This window comes from Cupressus sempervirens, chromosome 3, assembly GCF_028749045.1.
Source record: "Cupressus sempervirens isolate cs-2001-9-10 chromosome 3, ASM2874904v1, whole genome shotgun sequence".
In the NCBI taxonomy this organism is placed as follows: Eukaryota; Viridiplantae; Streptophyta; class Pinopsida; order Cupressales; family Cupressaceae; genus Cupressus; species Cupressus sempervirens.
The window spans coordinates 133984860-134006992 of record NC_143120.1 but is presented as its reverse complement, the minus strand read 5'-3'; positions in this window follow the sequence as shown (position 1 = coordinate 134006992).

Here is a 22133-nt window from a genome sequence, read left to right as displayed (position 1 = left end):
TTTTTCTGATAAACAAAGATTTCAACAGAGGACTGAACAATTTGTAGACCAAGACAAAAGTGTAATAGACCAAGATCAGTCATCTCAAACTATTCCATCAAGGCTTGTTGAACATCCTGAAACATAGAGGATGAGCCACCTATGAGAAGGGGATCATAAACATAGAGCACAAGGATCAAAACCTCAACCTCAAGATACTAAATGTAGACTGTAGGATCAGAATGGCAGTGTGTAAAGCCTGTAGAAAGTAGAAAAGAGTCCATCTTATTATACCAAGCCCAAGGGGCCTATTTGAGACCATACAATGAGCATTGAAGTCTACAAGCCAAGTAAAAATTCTGCACAAACCCCTAAGGTTGCTCCATGTAAATCTCCTTAGTAAGATCATTGTGCAAGATGCACTCTTTACATCCATTTGAAAAATGGGTCATCCCTCAGATACTGTGAGGGATAAGACAAGGTGAATAGAATTCATCTTGGTGATAGGGGAAAATGTCTCAGTGTAATAAATACCCTCAACTTGTGAAAAAACCTTCACAACAAGACGTGCATTGAGCTTATCAATAGAACCATCGACAACAAACTTAGTACGATACAAACATTTGCATTGCACTAACTTTCTTCCCTTAGGAAGAGAACAAAGATCCCAAGTATGATTCTTCATCAAAGAAGAATACTCCTCCTCCATTGAACTATCCCACTCAAAATTTCCTATCACTATTGCAAATGTCTAAGGATCATCACAAATAGCATGATCGAGAAGACTATTTCCCAACAGTATGGGATCAATTGTGATAGGAAGTGGAAGGGTCACTAGCTACAGATCCTATAGCTTCAACCATAGCTCAAGCCCATTTAGGAATCTCAAGAGGATTCTATGGTGGAGGTAAATAAGGATCACCAAGATCATCATCCTTATCATTTAGAAAAGAGACTGGAAAGGATGAGGGAGTAGTGGTAAGTAATGTAGACACTAGAGAAAGGGTATCTACTACAGGAAGGTGCTCATTAAACTAGACATCCCATCGAAATAGGATCTCTATGGAATCAAGATCAAACAACTTGTAAGCCTTAACATCCTCATAATAGGCAAAAAAAATGAGGTGTCAGCCCTTCTGCTCCATTTCTCTCCTCTGAGCATCGGGCACAAATGCCCATGCTTCACTACCAAAAATTCATAATAAAGATACATTAGGCTTGACATGAGACCAAGCCTCCTCAGGAGTCATATGTTGAATTGCCTTATGAGGCATCTAATTCTAAATATAGTTGGCACAATTGACTACCTCTACCCAAAAAGATGAATGCATGGACTTGGACTGAATCATACAATTAGCCATCTCCCAAAGTGTTCTGTTATCTCTCTCTGCCACACCATTTTGTTGAGGGGTGTAGGGCACTAAAAATTGATGTTAAAGACCATGTTCAAAGCAAAAATCCTTGAAGCTTTGTTCACATACTCCCCCCCATTATCTGCATGTATCTGCCAAATGAAAAGACTAAACTACCTCTCTACAAATTTCTTGAAGACTCAAAATGAATCAAATACATCAAACTTGTACTTCAAAAAGTTAACCCATGTGCATCTAGAGAAGTCATCAATGAAAGTAAGCACATATTTGGCACTAGAAAAAGGAGTGGGAAATGACATGAGGTCACTATGAATTAACTCCAATGGTGCCAAAGTATGAGTATCTCGTCCATATGGAAAAGGATCCCTATGTTGTTTGCAAAGAGCACAACCCTGACAAACACGATATATGCAAGAAATCTAGGGAAGCCCAAAAACAAGTGCCTATGTGCTCATCTACTGAAGATATTTGTAATTCACATGGCCCAAATTCTCATGCCAAAGTCTACTTATTGAATCTACATGTGCTATAGGACAGGAACCCATGTCATCAGAAGACTCAAATCCATCAAATCTATAGAGGTGAGATGCAGAGTCAACACTCCTAGTAGCCACAATCAACTCAGAATCAAGTAAGTCCTAAAATGAGGTGTCCATCCTTTCCACAAAAGTTATAGGTCTCAACTAATTTCTTCTTAGTCTTGGAGGTAGACTCAGTAGACTTCGAAGAAGATTTACCCTTGGAAGGGTTAGCTGGACGTTTGGAATCAATTTTTGGGGTATCTTTCTTTGGTTTGGCTTTCTCATTTAGTTTTCATTGAGAAAAATGAGCAACCAATGCTTGGCTAGAATAGTCAAAAGCATCCACTTGTTGGATCTTTTCCTGTTCCCATATCAACTAATACATAGAATGTCTCAAAAGAAGGAATTTTATGTTTGTTACCCAAGGCATCCATAGTGGAGTAGAAAGTGGAAGAAAAGATTTGATACTATCCTCATAACTTTGAGAGTATCAAAAAAATACAATCATCATCTATTTTATCTTTCCCACATCCCTGCAAAATTGTACGTAGAGATTTGAACTTCATCAAGAAGTCCTCAATGGTGGGAAAGATGGTAGGTGTCAAAGAAGTCAACTCTACATCAAGTTGTAGTGCTGATAACTCATTTACTATGTCGAACAAGTTGTGAAACTTGGTCCAAATAGCCCGAGGAGTGGTCAAACCATCCAAGTGAAATAAGAGACTATTGGAGATGTTCAATGCAATTAATCCCATGGCTTCATCCATTTTGTTTTTGTGTTGAAGAACCTCAAAGGGGTGCTACAGGATATGTTTATTCTGATCCAGACATGACCATAAGCCACCTGACATAAGAAGTCGAGTCATGTGTGCTTTCTAATTGTGTTAGTTGTGTGGCATCAGTCAGACCATAGAAGGGTCCGACATTGAGAGAAGAAGACAAAAGTAGAAGGGTCAATTTTGAAGTAAATTACAAAAATAAAAATGCAACCCCAAAATGTATAAATATATCCCTCATAAACCAAAGAAACAACTATGGAAGCACAAAAACTGAGAAAAAAACTTGGACGCTAGATGCAAAGAGAGAAGAAACCAAAGCCTCTACTTCAATGCCAAAAGTAGGAGTTCAAACGGCCTTGATACAAAATGAAACCTTATCATCATCTCTAACTTAGAACTAGCTTTTGGCAATTCTTTTGGATCAAAAAAAGACCTCTATATGCTCAAGTTATGGCCAAAAAATGAACTGCTCCTCCAAAAAATAAGCTCTCTGGAAAATTATAGACGTTGCAAAAAAATTGATAGCTATATGGCCATCAAAGAGCCATCTACCAAAAAATTTTGGTCACCGAAAAAAAATCCAATCATCAAAAATTGACTGGAAAATGACATCAACACTGAAAAATTTGCCTACTGGAAAAGTGATGTCAGCCATCAAAAAAGTGACGTTAGCCATCATAAAAGTGACATCAACTATTAGAAAAGTGAGGCTAGTGCCTAGGATGTGACATCAGTAGCTGGGCAGTGGGAGGTGACTAGCAGTGGTGTTGTGCTAGTGGCATCGGTAGTTGAGCGGTGTTGCATCAGTAGCAGTAGTGAGAGGTTGGCCCATCGGTAGTGGCTAAGCATGGGTTGGGCCACTAGCGATGCACTGGCTACAATAGGTTGTAGGCTAGGTGTAGGTGGCATATCGATGGGATTGGGGTGGTGCCCTAATGGCCTTTGGGTGGAGTTCCCTAAAAGCTCACTTTTTCTATTTTTTAATTTTTTCTTGATTTTTTTGTTTGTATGGTCCCCAGGAGGTCAATTTTTTTTTAGAGGCTATAGTGGCCAAAATTCACAAATTTTATATGAATTTTGACTATACCAGGCATTCTAAGCATGATGGTGGCATTTTTTTTTGCCCAAAGTGCACCAAAAAAAGTTGCCTCATCCATATTGAAGAAAAAAACCTCAAAAAAGTTGGGGTTTCTATCTTCGAATCATGGCATTAAGATCTCCAAACCAATAGGCAGCAACAAGGAAGCTCTGATACCATGTAGAAGTTGTGAAAACCAACTTCACAAATTTCCAAGAACACTTGCATGCAAATAACTTGTTGCTGAAGAGAAACTAGAGAAGGAAAAAAAACATAGGTTGGAAATCTCAACTGAGTGAGAGCAAAAATGTATTTCAAGATAATGAAAAAAAAAATACAAGAGTTAAACCTTAAAGGTAAATGAAACCCTGAAGGGAAATAAAACTAGATTTTGGAATATAATTAATATAAAATATTAATTATATGTATCTAAGAGATAACTTAAGTAACTAGAGTAATAAACAACTTGAATAATTAAATCATGACGATCTAATTAATAAGCATAAAAGAATGATTACTCTAATAGTACCTACAATGCTAGAACCAAGGAAGGATGGAGAATGGAGAATGTGTACAAACTCTTAGGATATAAATAAAATAACCATCAAGTACAGATTTCCTTTGCTAAGGATGGATGATCTTATGGATTACTTGAGTGGATCTCAGTACTTCACAAAGATAGATTTGAAGAGTGGCTATTACTAGATATGAATACAAGAGGGAGATGAAAGGAAGATTGATTTCAAGACCAAGGAGGGTCTATATGAGTGGTTAGTCATGCCCTCTAGATTGACTAATGCATCAAGCACCTTCATGTGGCTTATGAATGAGGTACTAAAGAATTTTTTGGGAATTTTTTTTATTGTCCATCTAGATGATATTTTAATTTTTAGTAATTCTTTGGATGAACATTTATTGCACATTCGTAGTGTCCTTGAAAGGTTGAGGGAAGAGAAATTATTGATTTATTTAAAGAATTTTAGCTTTGTCAAAAGGGAGTTAGTCTATTTGGGGTTTGTTGCATCAACTGAAGGTCTCAAAATGAACCCAGAGAAGGTGAAGGTCATCTTGGAATGGCCTACTCCATGGTTTTCCATTGAGGTGAGGTCATTTCATGGTCTAGCCAATTTTTATAGGAAGTTCATTAGGAATTTTAGTAGTATATGTGCACCCCTAACTGAAACAATGAGGGGGGATAGAAAAGATTTCAAGTGGACTACATGAGCTATACGGAGTTTTGAATTGCTAAAGAAGAAGGTGATAGAGTGACCTATGTTGGCACTTCCTAATTTCAACAAAGTGTTCTAGGCAAATTGCGATGCTAGTGGTAATGCTATAGGGGCTGTGTTGAGCCAAGAAGGTAAACCTACTGCCTATTTTAGTGAAAAATTGAATGATGCAAAGAAGAAGTTTTTTGTTTATGATTAGGAGTTCTATGCAATAGTTTAGGCCTTAAAGAAATGGAGGCATTATTTTTTGCCAAAATAATTTTTCTTGTATACTAATCATTAGAAATTGCAGTATCTAAATAAACAAGGTAAATTGAATCAGAGACATTTGAAATGGGTAGAGTTGATGCAAAGTTATAAATTTGTATTGAAACTAAAGTTAGGGGTAGACCTAAAGCTTTAGCTACAAATGCATGAATTACATTATTAGAAGCCTCTAAGTCTATGATGCAATTACTCAATCTATTTTCATTGATAAAGAAGAAAATATAGAAAGGATATGGTTTCTGATTTGAAGAGGTGCTAAGACAATAGACTCTTTTTCCTGAAACAACTTAGGAAGTGCAAGATCTTCACTAGTCAAAGAGGTTCCACTAGTGCTAGCTTTACTATGATTATCAAAATTAGCATTAATACTAACATGACCTCCATCTTTATCATTAAAATGCTCAACTAACCTTTGCAATTGATCAAGGTTAGACTTCAAGTAATCCAGTGGAGATATCTTGATGCAAGAGCATCTAGTGGTGTAGAGGCAATCCTGTATCACCCAAAAATATGCTTAGTGTTTTTTTTTAATGTGTTTTCATTTCTAGATGCCCATTTGGATCAAATAGAGATTCAAACTCTCATAGCTCTACTATTAGTTTTTTGGATTATGTTTTTAAGCACCTTGGAATATGTGCCAATGCAAAAAAGGTTATTTTGTAATTGAGCCAAAATTATGATGAATTAGAGGGTATAAGTTGTAGGGATGATTATACTTGTAATTTAAAGCTCTCCAAAAAAATAATTAGGTCAAAAGGCTTAATGGTTTGAAAGTTATTGTAGTTTTAAGCTACTTAGAGACTCCCCCAAGAGTGCTTCGAAGTCAAATTTGAGGCACTAAATAGCCTTGTATGGGAGAAAAAATGGGGGATGAGAAAAGATGTTGCAGAGGGCTATAGAGTGCTTGGAGAACTTTCCAAAAATGTAAACAATTCATCAATTAGAGTCCTAGATCAAAAGTTATGCCTCCCAAATGTTGGACTGCCATTTTTAGATTCTTCTAATTTTGCATTGACTTTTGACATGTTTTATAGAAGCTTCTGTTTTGGCAATGGATGCCAAATGGCATATTCTAAAATTTATTCCTAACCTTAAACATAATTTGGGTTACTTAACATCATTTCTAGCATTGTAAACATAGTTTTTTTGGTGGAGTTTGGGAGAAGGTACTATGAGATGAGTTTTCTCTATAATTTGATAACATTGTAAGCCCATAGGACATGTCATGGAGTCTATTTTTGTTGTACTGAATGTAATAGCATATCAAGTCTGATAATAATATTCACCTTTTCTTGTCGTGTTCATTTTGTCTTAGGTTGTGCCCTCATCAAATTACTCACACATGGTTTGATCAAAGGAAGATAAATGTTGACAAGAAGATGTAGGTTGAGAAGTAAGAGCACAAGCTGTAGCCTTAGCTTTAGCTTAATAGTTCTTGTGACATAAAGAATATTATTATGAATAGTGTTGAGATATAGTACAAGTATTATGATCAGCTACAATAGGTTACAAGAAAAAACCTTAATAGGTTTAGTAGGGAATAATAGGTTTAGAAGTAGAAGGAATGGTAGGAAAAATAGGTGCAGGTGAACAACCCTTAGGTAGACTCTACTCCATGATCTTGGCTACTTTATGTATTTGATAGTGTCTATAGAGATGATTGGGATGAGTACGTGGGTTTTTGAGATAATATGGCCAATAAAAATCAATCAAAACACAATATCTAGGACATAGTGGTTTATAAAGAGAATTATTAGTAGTAATAATATTTCCATTATGAGGAAATTTGAGACATTTATGAATAGGAGAAGCAACAACTTTCATGGAAGAAAGCCATGTAATACCAAGCTTAACTTGAAATTGATCAGAAACAGGAATAAAAAAAAGTTAGTAAAAATAGATTTCCATGATAAAGTAATAGTTAAAGTGATAGAAACTTAAGGACAATAAAGAAAACCATTACAAGTTTGAATTTGCACAAGATTAGTATCATAAGTATCTCTATTTAGAATTTTGTTAAAAAGGTATTCTTCAATGATAACATTCAAAAAAAAGGAAGGATCAACCAAATTAGGTACAAGAAGGAATATGAGAAACTCTACTAGTGATGTAAAGAGGACCAACAGATTCCTTAAACATGTCAGACTGACTAAATCTAATAATAGGTGTCTGTTTAGGTTTAGGTGGAGAGAAAATCAAAGGTTGAGGTGATAACTCAATGTGATTATCCATATGATTCACTTCTTCTTTCTTCTCATCATCATCAATATGGTGATAAGAAGAAGAAGGTTGATTAATAACATTCATTGAGTGAAAGTTAAAGGATTAGTAAAAATCTAAAAATTATGATAAAGTGGCACAACAAACTTATTAATGTTATTAAATTGAGAATCAATAGATACAACCTTATAATCAATAAGATCCTAAATAGGATTTTTCAAACCATAACACTTTTGTGTATCATGACTTGGTTGATGGTGATATTGACATAAAGAATTTAAATTAAAAAAACTTAGGCAACAATTTAATATGATCAATAGGACAAATAGGATGAAGATTAAGAACACAAGTATGAATCAACTTAATCATTACCTCAGACAAAGGATTATATAATATAGTATACTGACGATTAGGATGAAATATAGAGCAAAAAGTAGTCATACCTTAAGAAATAATAGCCACTTGATCAACAATTGTATTTGTAGACTTGATTTTGAAAAAAAATTATGTTTAGGAAACTTGTTTGAATTTTGGTGGCATATCACTAGAAAAAGGAGCCATTAGAGTAGAGCTCTTGAGTTGACTCAGTTGCAACTAGAAATGGTGAAGTACTATGCATAGACGTGAAAATTAGTTATACCCAATAAGGGGAATCTTATCCCTGATGTCTTTTTCTAAATAAGAAATAACGATATGTTGAATATCATGATCAAGCACATGATAAGAATTCTAAGCATACACATATTTAAATTATTATGATGTGGGGCCTAATTAAACTTGGAGATTAATTTTTCCACACTTTATCTGACATATTTTTATTAGCATGAATTTTTGTGATATTCCTATGGGGAAGTATTCTAGAATTTCTTGAACATTGGAGAGATTGACAACATGATTGTGTATTGCATTCGACATGACTACATTTTTCATTGATGTCAACATACTAAGAATATTGGTAGAGTAGAAGATAGAAATTGAGGTCATGTAGATTGAGTATTGATGATGAATTTATATGGAGTTAAGGAAATGTTCTATGGTATTCCATGATGACTTGGCCAAGAGTGAGTGTAGAAAGTCAAAGATTGGTGCCAATTATTTTTTATTTACAAAAGATAATTTCTAGACATGGTACCTAATAATTGGTTTTTGGTGTTTGGATTATATCTACTAATAGCCACAAAATATGGATGAGTGAAGTTAGATAGAGATAGAAGAAATCCTAATGATGACATGAATGAGTGCACAAAGTTTGAGGTCACACATGTGAGAAGTTGTGAAGATTGTGAATTGATAATATTTTTTAATTATGAAAAAGATTTAATGAACTGTATTATCTTAATGAGGTCCTATTGTAATTGATAGGGAAAGCCTCTAGGATGACTCAATGAAATATTTTGAGGACATCGTATAAAGAAAAGTTATTTTCCTTGTCATGAAATGTAAAGTGTGAAAGAAAAATAAGTGATATATGAATTTGGTAAGTTCAAGTAAGCAATCAAAGGGATCATTATGATGCAAAGTGGGAGATCTAATATTGAGATCTAAGAAGTGTTTTGGTGTAGTATTGGAATGGTAAGAGGACATAGAAAGATTTTGAGTTTCTAAGATCAATTGTATTTCTATTATTCTAAAATGAATAATATAAGGACCGGTTGGATAGTGAGTTCAATAGTCTTTCCCTTGAAGCTATTTGGACAATGGGTCCTTCTGCCTTCTATAACTCCTACTAGAGTTGGAACAACTCTGAATAGGGATGTAATATCCTCACAAGGATTCAAATTATCCTAAAAGGGACTAATATGTACTAAATTTATTTTATTGGCTCTTAATAGAGTCCATCCTCTTACAAGGAACAATTATATTAGTATATAATTTTGTGGGTAGCATCCCCATTGGGGTTTTCCCTCTAATCAAGGGTTTCCCTAGTTCACATATCTAGTGTTATTGTGTATGTATATCTTCTTATGTTTGTTGTTTAAATTGATCACATGTTTGAAGTTTAATAAGTTTGATAAAATTTGTATTGATTAGATAATTGATTCACCCCCCTCTTAGTTATCTTGGTGGACTTTTTTGTCTAACAATTGGTATTAGAGCATTAGGACATTGAAGGGAAAGTTTAACAACTTAAGGAGATCAATGGTGGGTCATTTTAGAAAAGAAATTCCTAAGTTTGATGTAGTTAACTATGAAAAATAAAAGAGAAGATGAAGTCATCTGCTATGCATGGGTTTAGGATATTGGCTAATGATGAAGAATGGAAAGACAATAGTTGAAGAAAGAAAGTTGAAGAGTGCAGTGTAGTTGAAAGAGATTTTTTCATGTGTAACATGCTTGCTAGAGAAATTTTTTTGTCATCTCTTCCTAAGAATGAGCAGAATCAGGTAAAATTCTTAAGTTTTTCTCATGAAATTTGGCTAGCTTTGGAATCCACTTTTGAAGGTGATAAGAATGTTAATAGAATTAGATTGAAAAAATGAATATGTTTATTTCAAGAGGCTAAAATAATGGAAGATGAATCTATAAGAAGTTATATTGTCATAATATTAGAAATTATTCTAGGAATCAAGTCTTGTAATGGAACGAAAGATGAATATGGATCATATGGATGATTTTGAAGAATTTGACACTACCATTCAAGAAGACAACATAGATGATTGAGCAAGTGATATATTGTACTATGGAATTTTCTAGAGAGACTCTTCGTGGAAGATTAGAAGCAACATAAGTAAGTTTGAAATAGTATGGGGATTTTCCTAGAGTGGAGACTACTTTTAGTGAATTAAGCATTCACCCTTCCTTATCAAGAAGTGGAAGCACCAGTGGAGATTATGCCAGTAACAGTAGATCAAGATATGAAGAAGACAAAAAGATTGAAAAAAGAGTTGCCCTATCTATGAAGAGAGAACCAGATGGTAAGGAAATTTTCAAATAATGGACTTGAAATGAATTTGGTCATTTTGCTTCTAAATCTACTAAGAGAGTAAAGAAGTACATAAATAATTTCAAGTCTAGAAGGCCTAGATAATGTTTGAATGTAAATGATGATGATAAATCTGAAGAAAAGAGTGAAAGTGATGAGGGCACAACCCAAGACAAAAATTAACACAACAAGAAAAAGGAAATATTATTATCAGAAGTGATATTCTATTACATTTAGTACAAAGAAAATAGACTCCATGACATGACCTATGGGCTTACAATGTTATCAGACTCTGGAGAAAACCCTTCACATAGTACCTTCTCCAAAACTCCATGAAAAATTGTCTTTACAATGATAGAAGTGACCTTAAGTAATCCAAATTAGGTTAGGAACACATTTTAGAATATGCCATTTGGCATCCACTACCAAAATAGAAGGTTCTAGAAAGCATGTCAGAATTTGGTGTAAAATTAGAAGAATCCAGAAATGGTAGTCTAACTTCTGAGAAGCATAGCTTTTGATCTAGGATTTTGATTGATGAACCTTTTACATTTCTAGAAAGGTCTCCAAATTCTCTATAGCCTTATGGACTAGCTCCACTCATCAACCATTTTTGATCCTGTACGAGGCCATTTAGTGCCTCAAGTTTGACTTTGAAGTACTCTTAGGGGGCCTCTAGGCAACTTAAAACTATATTAACTTTCAAACTATAAAGCCTTTTTATTTAATTCTTTTTTTGGAGTGCTTTAAATTACAAGTATAATCATCCCTCCAGCTTAAACCCTCTAACTCGTCATAATTATGGCTCAATTACAAAATAGCCTATTTTCTACATTAATACGTATCCCAAGGTGCTCAAAAACTCTAACCTAAAAAATCAATAGTGGAACTATGAGAGTTGGAATCTCTATTTGACCCAAACGGGTATCCATAAATGAAAACACATTAAACAGAAACTAACACTAAGCATATTTTTGGGTGATATAGGATTGCACTTATACCACTAGATGCTCCTACATCAGAGACCCAAGGTAGATTGAAAAATGACCCTGTCACTTTATAGCTAGTAGAGGAAAACCCAAATGGGAAACCTCCACTACAGATAGCCAGTTTGAATCTTCTATTGGTCATCCTTTCTGCTTCACTAGATATCCTTCATATTGCCTATTTTTTGTACGCTGGCCCACAAACTATCCAAAATTTCTTCAATATCTTCCTTCTCAAAAGTAGGAATTGGACATGACTCTAGCATCAACTCCTCATCTACACCATCATCATGATATTCTATTAAGTTTGCAATATTGAAAATAAGAGAAATGTGAATCCCATCTAGTGACTCCACCTCATATTCATTTCCTGAGTAATGTTTCTTGAAAATTTTGTAGGGGCAAAATTTCTTCATCTTTAGCTTTTTGTAGGTAAATTGTTCCTTCCTCAAGTATACCATAACTAGATCCCCAACATGGAACTCCTTATGTCTCCTCTTTTGATCTGCCCTAGCCTTATACTGTAGGTTCACCTTGGCAATATGTGCATGTACCTTCTCATGTAGGTTCTTGCATGTCAAACAAAGTCTTGTGCCTCAGCACTTGTTCTCTCCCCTTAATCTATCTTTCTTAGCTCTGGTGTAGTCCTTGGACTACTCTTGTACACAATTTGGAATAGCGATTTACTAGTACCCCTATTCACAAAATTATAGTAAGCAAATTTTGCTTGTGGTAGAATCAAATCCCATCCCTTGGGCTTATCTCCTACTAAACACCTCAAAAAATTTCCTAGACTTCTATTTACTACTTCTATTTGTCCATCAATCTATGGATGATGTGTAAAACTAAATTGTAATTCTATCTTCAAATTCTTCCACAAAGTCGTCCTAAAATACCCAACAAATTTAGTATCTCTGTCAGATACAATACTTTTTGGGAGACCATGTAGCTTCACCACCTCTCTGAAAAATAAAATTTCAATATGCACTATAGGAATAAAATGTGTCATCTTGGAGAACCTATTAACCACCACAAATACTAAGTCATTACCCCTTTGTGTCATTGAAATTTCAAGAACAAAATCCATACTTATGTCCTCTAAAGGCTTTGGTGGAATAGGTAATGGCTGATAGAGTCTAGTATTTTCACTAAATTCTTTGGCTGTTTTACATACTTGACAACTCTACACAAACTTCTTCACATCCTATGAATTGAGGCCAAAGATAATGCTCTCTAATAATTGCAATTGCCTTATCTCAACCAAAGTGTCCTACCATCCCTCCACTGTGCTTCTACTTGATCAAGTTCTCCCTCATGGAACTCCTTGGAATATACAATTGACTTCCCTTGAACAACATACCATCATGAATCATGTAATCTAGCCACCTAGTCTTGTCTAGAGTAACATATTTTTTACAAGCCTTCCAAGCCTCTACAAAGTTAGGATCCTTAGGATATAGATTCTTGAGTTCATCAAACCTAACCACTTCAACTTGCATTATTGTCAGCAACAATTGTCTCCTACTTAATGTATCTGCAACCCTATTAAACATTCTAGTTATATGTTTCAACACAAATGTATAGCTTTGCATGAACTCTACCCATTTCAAATTTCTTTGATTCAATTTACCTTGGCTATTTAGGTACTACAATGCCTAATGATTAGTATATAAAACAAATTCTTTTGGCAAAAAATAATGCCTCTATTTCTTTAAGACCCGAACTATTGCATAGAACTCCTAATCATAAATAGAATACTTCTTCTTTGCATCATTCAATTTTTCACTAAAATAGGCAATAGGCTTACCTTCTTGGCTCAACACAACCCATTAGCACTATCACTAGCATTGCAATTCACTTGGAATACTTTTTTGAAATTAAGAAGTGCTAATACAGGTTGCTCTATCACCCTCTTCTTTAGCAATTCAAACTCCTTGTAGCTCCTGTAGTTCACTTGAACTCTTTTCTATCTCCCCTCATTGTTTCAGTTAGGGGTGCACATATACTATTAAAATTCCTAATGAACTTCCTATTAAAACTAGCTAGACCATGGAATGGCCTTAAATTAGTGGTAGACCTTGGAGTAGGCCATTCTAAGATGATCTTCACCTCCTTGGGGTCCATTTTGAGACCTTCAACTAATACAACAAACCCTAAATAGACTAACTCCCTTTTGACAAAGCTACACTTCTTCAAATTAATCAAAAATTTCTCTTCCTTCAACCTTTCAAGGATACTATGAATGTGCAATAAATTTTCATCCAAATATTTACTAAAAATCAAAATATCATCTAGATAGACAATAACAAATTTTCAAAAAAATATCTTTAGTTCCTCATTCATAAGCTACATGAAGGTGCTTGGCACATTGGTCAGTCTAAAGGGCATGACTAACCACTCATATAGGCCCTCCTTGGTCTTGAATGTAGTCTTCCACTCATCTCCATCTTGTATCCATATCTAGTGATAGCCACTCTTGAGATCTATCTTTGTGAAGTACTGAGCTCCACTCAAGCAATCCATAAGATCATCCATCCTTAGCAAAGGAAATTGGTACTTGATGGTTATTTTATTTATAGCTCAAGAGTCTATACATATTCTCCACTCTCCATCCTTCTTTAGTGCCAACACTATAGGTATTGCACATGGACTCAAGCTCTCTCAAATTAAACCTTTCCTCAATAGCTCTTGAACTTGTCTATTTAGCTCCTTAGCCTTAGTAAGAGTCATCCTATGAGTAGCCTTATTAGGAAAACTATTTCTAGGGACTAAATCTATTTGATGACTAATTTTCCTTATTAGAAGCAACCCTTCTAGCACATTATCATAGATGACATCTCCACACTCACTTAATAGACCTAAAACTTCAAGTGGAACTTCACTACTACCTTCCTTTTCCTTTCTAGGAATTAAAGCATAACAAATATGTTAATGCTTCATGCCATCCAAAAATTTTCTTCCATCAACAAGACATACTCTAGCACTTCTACATACCTTTTCACCCTCCTTTATAAAGGGCTTCAATTTGTGGAAAACTCCATCCTTTTTCAAAGATTATTTATTTGCATGACCATCATGTATAGCATGTCTATCAAATTTCCATAGCCTTCCCAATAATAAATGGAAGACATCCATTGGGATGATGTCACAGAGAGCCTCATCACAGTAACTCCCAATCTTGAACTTTGTCAAACATTGCTCAATAACCAGGACCTTATGAGCATCCTACATCCAAGCAATCCAATAGGTATGGGGATGTTTCTCCCTCTTGAGCTTCAATTTTGAGACCATTTCTTCTAATGCCAAGTTGTTAGTGCTTCCACCATCAATAATCACATCACAACATTTTCCCCCACACTTGCACCTAGTACAAAATAAACTCCTCCTTTGTCCAGGTTTAGTTTCACCACTCAAAAAGACCCTTTCATTAACTAAAACCTCTCCTCTTTCTACATCCTCTGAATGTGATGATTATACATCATCATCCACATGAGCAACCCTTGCTTGACCATCAACTCTCCTATTTTTCCTTCCTTGGTATTGAGGGCATTTGTAGGCATGATGACCTTCTTTATTGCAATGAAAATAGGTATCACAGAAGCCTAGTCTTCCTAAACCTTGTCCATGTCCATGTCCTATACCTCTTCCTCTTTGATCTCCAAAGTTTTTATCATAGAAGTAGTTGAAACCCTCATTTCTTTGGTTTCGGCTAGTACCCACATCTACATTTTTCTTCTAGTTCTCATTTCGGCCTTCAAATGACCCGTCACATCCTCTTCCTCCTTGATTGCACCCTCTTTTCCTTCCATCAAACTTTTTGTTTAGCTTCTCCTCAACTCACAAGGAAAATTGATATGCCTCTTCAATGCTAGTCATTCTAACCAGACTTAATTCCTCCTAAATGCTAGGTCTTAACACATTAAGGTAAGGGGCAACCTTCTTGTTGTTTGGTTCTACATGCCCCACCCTAATAAGGACTCGATAAAATTCCTCTATGTATTCTTGGATGGATTTTTCTACTTTCTTTAACCCTTGCATCTTCTTGAATAAATCAAGCTCATAATCAATGAGAATGAATTGCTTTTTTAGTTTGTCCACCATGCGATCCCATCTTGTGATTTTCTCCTTTCCTCTTCTATTTATTTCAAATTGAATCTCCCGCAACTAGAATTTGGCATGGATTTTCAGTTTGGACTTCACACACTTAACTCTATCAGGGTCCCCAATATCCTCATACTCAAAGTATTCCTCTAACTCATTGATCCAGTCGATCAACTCATCTAGGTTTAGATTTCCCAAAAACATGTCAATGTCAATTTTAGGTCTTTTTCCTAGCTTGGAAATTGCCCTAAGAATCTTCTACTTTAGCTAGTTTAGGAATTATTCATCTCCTTCCCCCTCTTGCCCAACATTTCCTTCTTCATTTTCCTCCTCACTTCCATCACCAATGACAATATTCATCCCTCTACGAATCTCCTCTTGCAATGCCTAAACTCTTCTCTAAAGGGCACTAACCTTAGGAGGAACAACTCTAGCCCTTCCACCTTGCTTTCTTCATGCAGGAATCTTCTTGCTATATCAAATCCCACAACCACACAATCCTAGTGTAAACTGCCTCATAGTCGGCGCTTTGTCTACACACTTAAGAAAACCCTCTTTGATACCTCTTGATGAGTGCACAACCCAAGAAAAAAATAAACACAATAGGAAAAGGGGAATATTATTATTAGAAGTGATATGCTATTACATTTAGTATGAAAAAAAGAGACTCCATGACATGCCCTATGGGATTACAATGTTATCAGATTTTGGAGAAAACCCTTCTCACATTACCTTCTCCGAAACTCCACGAAAAACTACCTTTACAATGCCAGAAGTGACCTTAAGTAATTTGAATTAGGTTTAGGGCTAGGGATAAATTTTAGAATATTCTATTTTACATTCACCACAAAACTAGAAGGTTCTAGAAAACACATTAGAAGTTAGTGTAAAATTAGAAGAATCTAGAAATGGTAGTCTAACTTCTGGGAGGCATAAATTTTGATCCAAGAATCTAATTGGTGAACTATTACATTTTTAGAAAGCTTTCTAAGCACTAATATCACTATGAAAAAACTCTACTCATCCACCATTTTTTGGTCCTGTACAAGGCCGTTTATTGCCTCAAATTTGACTTTGAAGTGCTCTTAGGGGGTCTCTAGGAAAGTTAAAACTGCAATAACTTCCAAACCGTAAAGCCTTTTTTCCTGATTCTTTTTTTGAAGTGCTTTAAATTACAATTATAATCATCCCTCCAACTTAAACCCTTTAATTCATCATAATTATTGCTCAATCACAAAATAGCCTATCTTCTACATTGACACATATCCCAAGGTACTCAAAAACTCTAACCTAGAAAACCAATAGTGGAACCATGAGAGTTGGAATCTCTATTTGACCCAAATGGGTATCAAAAATGAAAACACATTAAATAGAAACTAACACTAAGACTATTTTTGGGTGATACATGATTTTCCTTACATCATTGGATGCTTTTGCATCAGTTAGGCTTTGTAGCTATAAAAGAAGAAAATCCAAAAAAAGAAGTCAGAAAAAGAGAAATCCCTAGTATCATAGGTTGAGAAGAATGCTAATTGGATCATAGAAATTGGTTGTTCACATCATATGACTAGTGATATGAATGAATTTGTTAAGTTAAATAGCCATGATGTAGGGATTGTTAAAGTTTGTAACAATGTGGCTTCACATATCAAGGGAATAGGATCTATTACCGTTGATGGGAAAACTAATATAGATGATGTTTATTTTTTTGATGGATTTAAATATAATCTATTGAGTGTTAGAAAGTTGGTTGATAAGGAATACTAGCTACAATTTATAGAGAAAACATGCATCAGAAAGGACAAGAGTGGTAAGATGATTGGAAATGGTAGAACATATAGAGGTAATGTTTTTCATTCAAATTATATAGAGATGACATGTTTGGTTGCTAATGTTGATAATAGTTTCTTATGGCATAGAAGGTTTTGTCATATAAATTTTGATAACGTTTTTGGTGTATCTATCTATTATTATTTATTAGTGTTAAACACTTAGTCATTTACAAGGCAAAGTTAGATGGTCATCATTATGATTGAGCTACTCTATATAGGTTGAGCCATGTACATAAGAAAGTATGTACTGAGCTCTATAGGAGATAGTTAAGTGTATGATCACTAGGTATTTTCTATAGGAGCCAAGCTCAACAATGATTGAGAAAGTTTTAAGCATACAAGTGTCGAGTTATATAGTATATGTTAAGCACAATATAGATTAATTAACAAAAATATCAAGTGTCAAAAATTAGTAAAGGCCAAGCAATGCACATAAAAGTCAAGAATGGAACATATTTCGAGGTAAAATGTTTTCAAGACAACATGGAAGGAAAACTTAATATTTGTAGAGGCTTTTATAGAGAGTTTTACATGTTAAAGGGTATGGATCATAGATCTCTATGTGTTATGATCAACGATTGAGATGGAGAGGCTAATATTGGAAGCATCTAGAAAAACATTTACAAAACTTTTTAAATAGGGAAGATCTTAACATAAATGAGAGAAGGGAGAGAGAGTGTGGTGAACATGATAATGTGACGCAAAATAAAGTGAAGGATCAAGATCAAATCAGAAGTTAATGAAAGGTTATGTTATCACTTTATAGAGAAATTGACCTAATCATAATAGTGAAGGGGAAGACAAGTATTATCAAATTAGAGGAGAGGAATGGTTAGTAAGGAGAAGACTCAAAATTAGCTTACAAAGCATATCGAGATTACTGAATCATTTCTAATCAACTTAAATTAGGGTAAATCTCTTAATAGAGTGGTCTTAACAAATCTTTATAAATATCCTAAGAGTCCTTACTTTGTTGTAAGTTTTAAATCCTCTAAAAAGGTGAGACAATCTCTTAAGCTTTTAATAGGAAAGACCCCTCACAGGGTAGATCATATATTATGATCAAACATTGTAATCATAATAGGTTAACTGTATTCTTGTAGTAGTTAACATTTTTTGGTGTCATCTCTACTCTAGTTTTGATTTCACCTTGTAGTATTTCTTGATAACAAATATTGCATTATGTGTTTATTTTCATGCATTTGATAGATCACATTTACATGTTACAAGAAGTTATCATTACAAGTTTTTCATACACAAGTTTATTGATAGACGTGAATGAATTGGTGACAAGTTTAAAGTGTTTGAGATTCTAATTCACCTCCCTCTTAGTATCTTGTTATCCTATTTATAACCCCATCAATCAAAAATTGGTATCAAAGCATTGGTTCTTTAAGAGAAGCATAATTACTTGGAGATGGAGGATTTCAAACTAAACAAGGTTATTGATAATCAGGTGACTGACATCTAACTCATACTGTAGAAACTTGAGAAAGAAAGACAAGATATGAAGGATTCCCTAAAAAGGAGAAAGGAAATTTTTATCCAGATAAAACAATTTCCTATGAAGAAGTTGAGACTGAAGAAATGTTTGAATCAATCAATCTAAATGACAAAGCATTTGCATATCTACTTGAAAATAATAAACTTCTAGATGAAGAAATAAGATGAATAAAAAGAGAACATGAAATATAATCAATAGGACTATTTAAAGTGAATGAATGAATGAAAAAAGATGAAGAAGACATGACTACAGATTAAGAAGATAAAAGGGTAATGGTTACCAGACTTGAAGAAATGACATCAAACACATAGAAGCTCACAAAAACACAACTAGACATGATGAATGTGTTAGAATATATAGTCCACCAATATAACTGAGAGGGGGGTGGGGTGAATTAGTTATCCAACTAATATCACAATTATCAACCTTATTAAAATTTAACCATATGAGCAATATAATCAAAAACCACAATAAGATAGTCATACACAATAACACCAGATATGTTAACTAGGGAAACCCTTGATCAGAGGGAAAACCTCAGTGGAGATGGTAACAACAAGATCATGTACTAATATAAATGTTCCTTGTTAGAGGATGGACACTATAAGGAGTCTATGAATACATTAAGTACATATGAGTTCCTATTAGGAGACTTTGAATCTTTGATAGGAGATTCAAACCCTATTAGGAGTTGTGCCAACATTGTTATGAGTTGTAGAAAATAACTGGACCCACTGCGTAAAAAAATTTAAGGGTAAGATCAATGAACTCATTGTCCAAATGATCTATGTAATATTCCTTGCATAATAATAAATATGAAATGTACATCCTTCCTCTATCACTTTCCTGTGAACTAGACTTTTGCTCCTTTAGATCTTATAACCAAATCACAAAACTCTCATCCAATAATCCCTTGGATTGCTTACTCACACTCAATAAATACTCTGCTCCTTTCATCACTTCACACCTTATCACCATATGCATTCTCTTTTTACAAACAAGGAAAACATCTTTCCTTTATATCATATCTTCAAAATAATTTCTTGAGTCAGCCTTGAGGCTTTCCTAATTAATTATAATAAGATAATTAATTAATTACAATTAAAATAGCACTATTGGCTCACAATCTATACAACAATTCACACGTGTGATACCAAGGCTTGCACACTTTCTAACATCACCAATGTACCATCAACTATCACTAGCTGACTATGCATCTCTTTACTAAATCTCAGTTTTAAGAGAGCGAAATAACATCAGGAACTACTTTCCAAATTCTCTGTATCTAAACCACTCTCTCTAAATCAAGTACAATTTTTGTATATCTTTGACTTAGGCATTGTTCACTAAAACACATCATCTAGACATTGTGTTGCACTTGTCCATGATTGCACATCATTAGACAATCAAACCATTGTCTGTACAACTAAGATCTATGTCCGCTACTCAGCCAATCTTTATAGAAACCATACTATATTGACATCAATAAAAAATATAGCCATGAATGCAACATGTCAATACTTTCCAATGCTTAGGATACTCCACTAGTGTAGTATCATTAGCATTCATGCAAACAATATCCCTCTTTGGCATTGATGAAAATATAGATAAAAAAATCTAAGTTTGAAGACTACCAAAACAATACTATATTACTATTGCTGTCATCTTCTCAAATCCTCTTCATTATCCAAGTGTAAAATCCTTTGGATTCTAGGATTAGCATCAAATTTTCACATGCTAAACAATTCACAACATGTCATGTGCATATCTTTTGCTTCCTTTCATGAATCTTTCTAAATTTCTCTAAATAGATGCCTCTCCCCCATTAATACTTAGGAGTTCTTCTCCATTACTTAGGAGATGATTTTTATGCATATTCTCCCCCATTGACATCAATGTCAAAGGCCTCAATATTAAAAAATACCAATTGTTAATATACTACTCCAATTCTTCAACCAGCTCGAGTGTCCAAAGATACTATTCAAAACCAAATACCAAGAGTCCTCAATAACTTAGCTCATGATATATACTCCCCCATTTAGGAAGCATCTCCATTCAGTCTAGTATAGCAATAGTTCTCTATACCACTGGACTAATGCACTTACTACATCATCTATTTAGAAGTAGGTAGGGCTATAACCTAAGCATACCTCTCAAGTACTTAGATGTAGTTTTAGGAAAAGGATTCATAAAGATATTTGCAATATGATCTTTATTACTCACATACTCCAATTTGATCTCCTTTTCTATTGCTTTCTCTTTCAACACATGATAGTTAATAGATATATGCTTAGTCTTAGAATTCAATACAAGATTCTTAGACATGCTCACTATAATTAAGTTATCACAATAAATGATAATAGGTTCTACAAACTCAATTTTGATATCCTTCAACATTTGATTCATCCACATAACTTGTTCATAGTTATTTACTACTGCAACATACTCTGCCTTAGCTACACTTTGTAAAATACAATCTTTCTTATTTCTCAGCCAAGAAACCAATCTTCCTCCAAGAAATAATGCTCCACCATTGGTGCTCTTTTTGTAATCCATGTTGCCTATCCAATTCACATCAATATATGCACATAGAGTGAAATCACTTGATCTATCATACTAGATTCCATAGTTAGATGGTTCCTTTCAAATATCTAAATATTCTCTTTATTGCTACAAAATCATACTCCTTAGGATCATCTTGATATCTAGCTACAATCCCAACTGTATTTTCTATATCTGGTCTTTTGCGATTTAGATATTGTAAACCTCTAATCATAGATCTATAGTTCTTCTGCTATACTATAGGTGTCTCATCTTTGTTGGATAACTTGTGACTAATTATCATATTTGTACCAACAGTTTTACAAATTTCTAATCCAAATATTTTCAACAAGTCTTTTAGGTACTTAGCTTGTGAAATAAAAATTTCATCACTACTCTACACAATCTTCAATCCTAGAAAAAACTTGATTTCTCTTATTGTGCTCATTTCAAACTCATTCTTTATTTCTTCAGAAAACTTATCCCTTGCTTCATAATTACCTCCAAATATGATATCATCAATAAATACTACTATTATCAACAAACCATTCTCAATTTTTTTCAAATACAAGTTACTTCTACTATAACTTTAGAAAATCCAAACATTCCCAAATATAGTCCAACCTTGCATACTAGGTTCTAAGTGCTTGCTTAGACAATATAGAGATTTCTTTGGTTTGCATACCATGTATTTTTCTTTTGTTAAAGGAAAACCTTCAGGCTACTCAATATATACCTCTTTTTTAAGTTCCCCATTCAGGAAGGTTGATTTAACATCCATATGATAATCCTTGAACTTC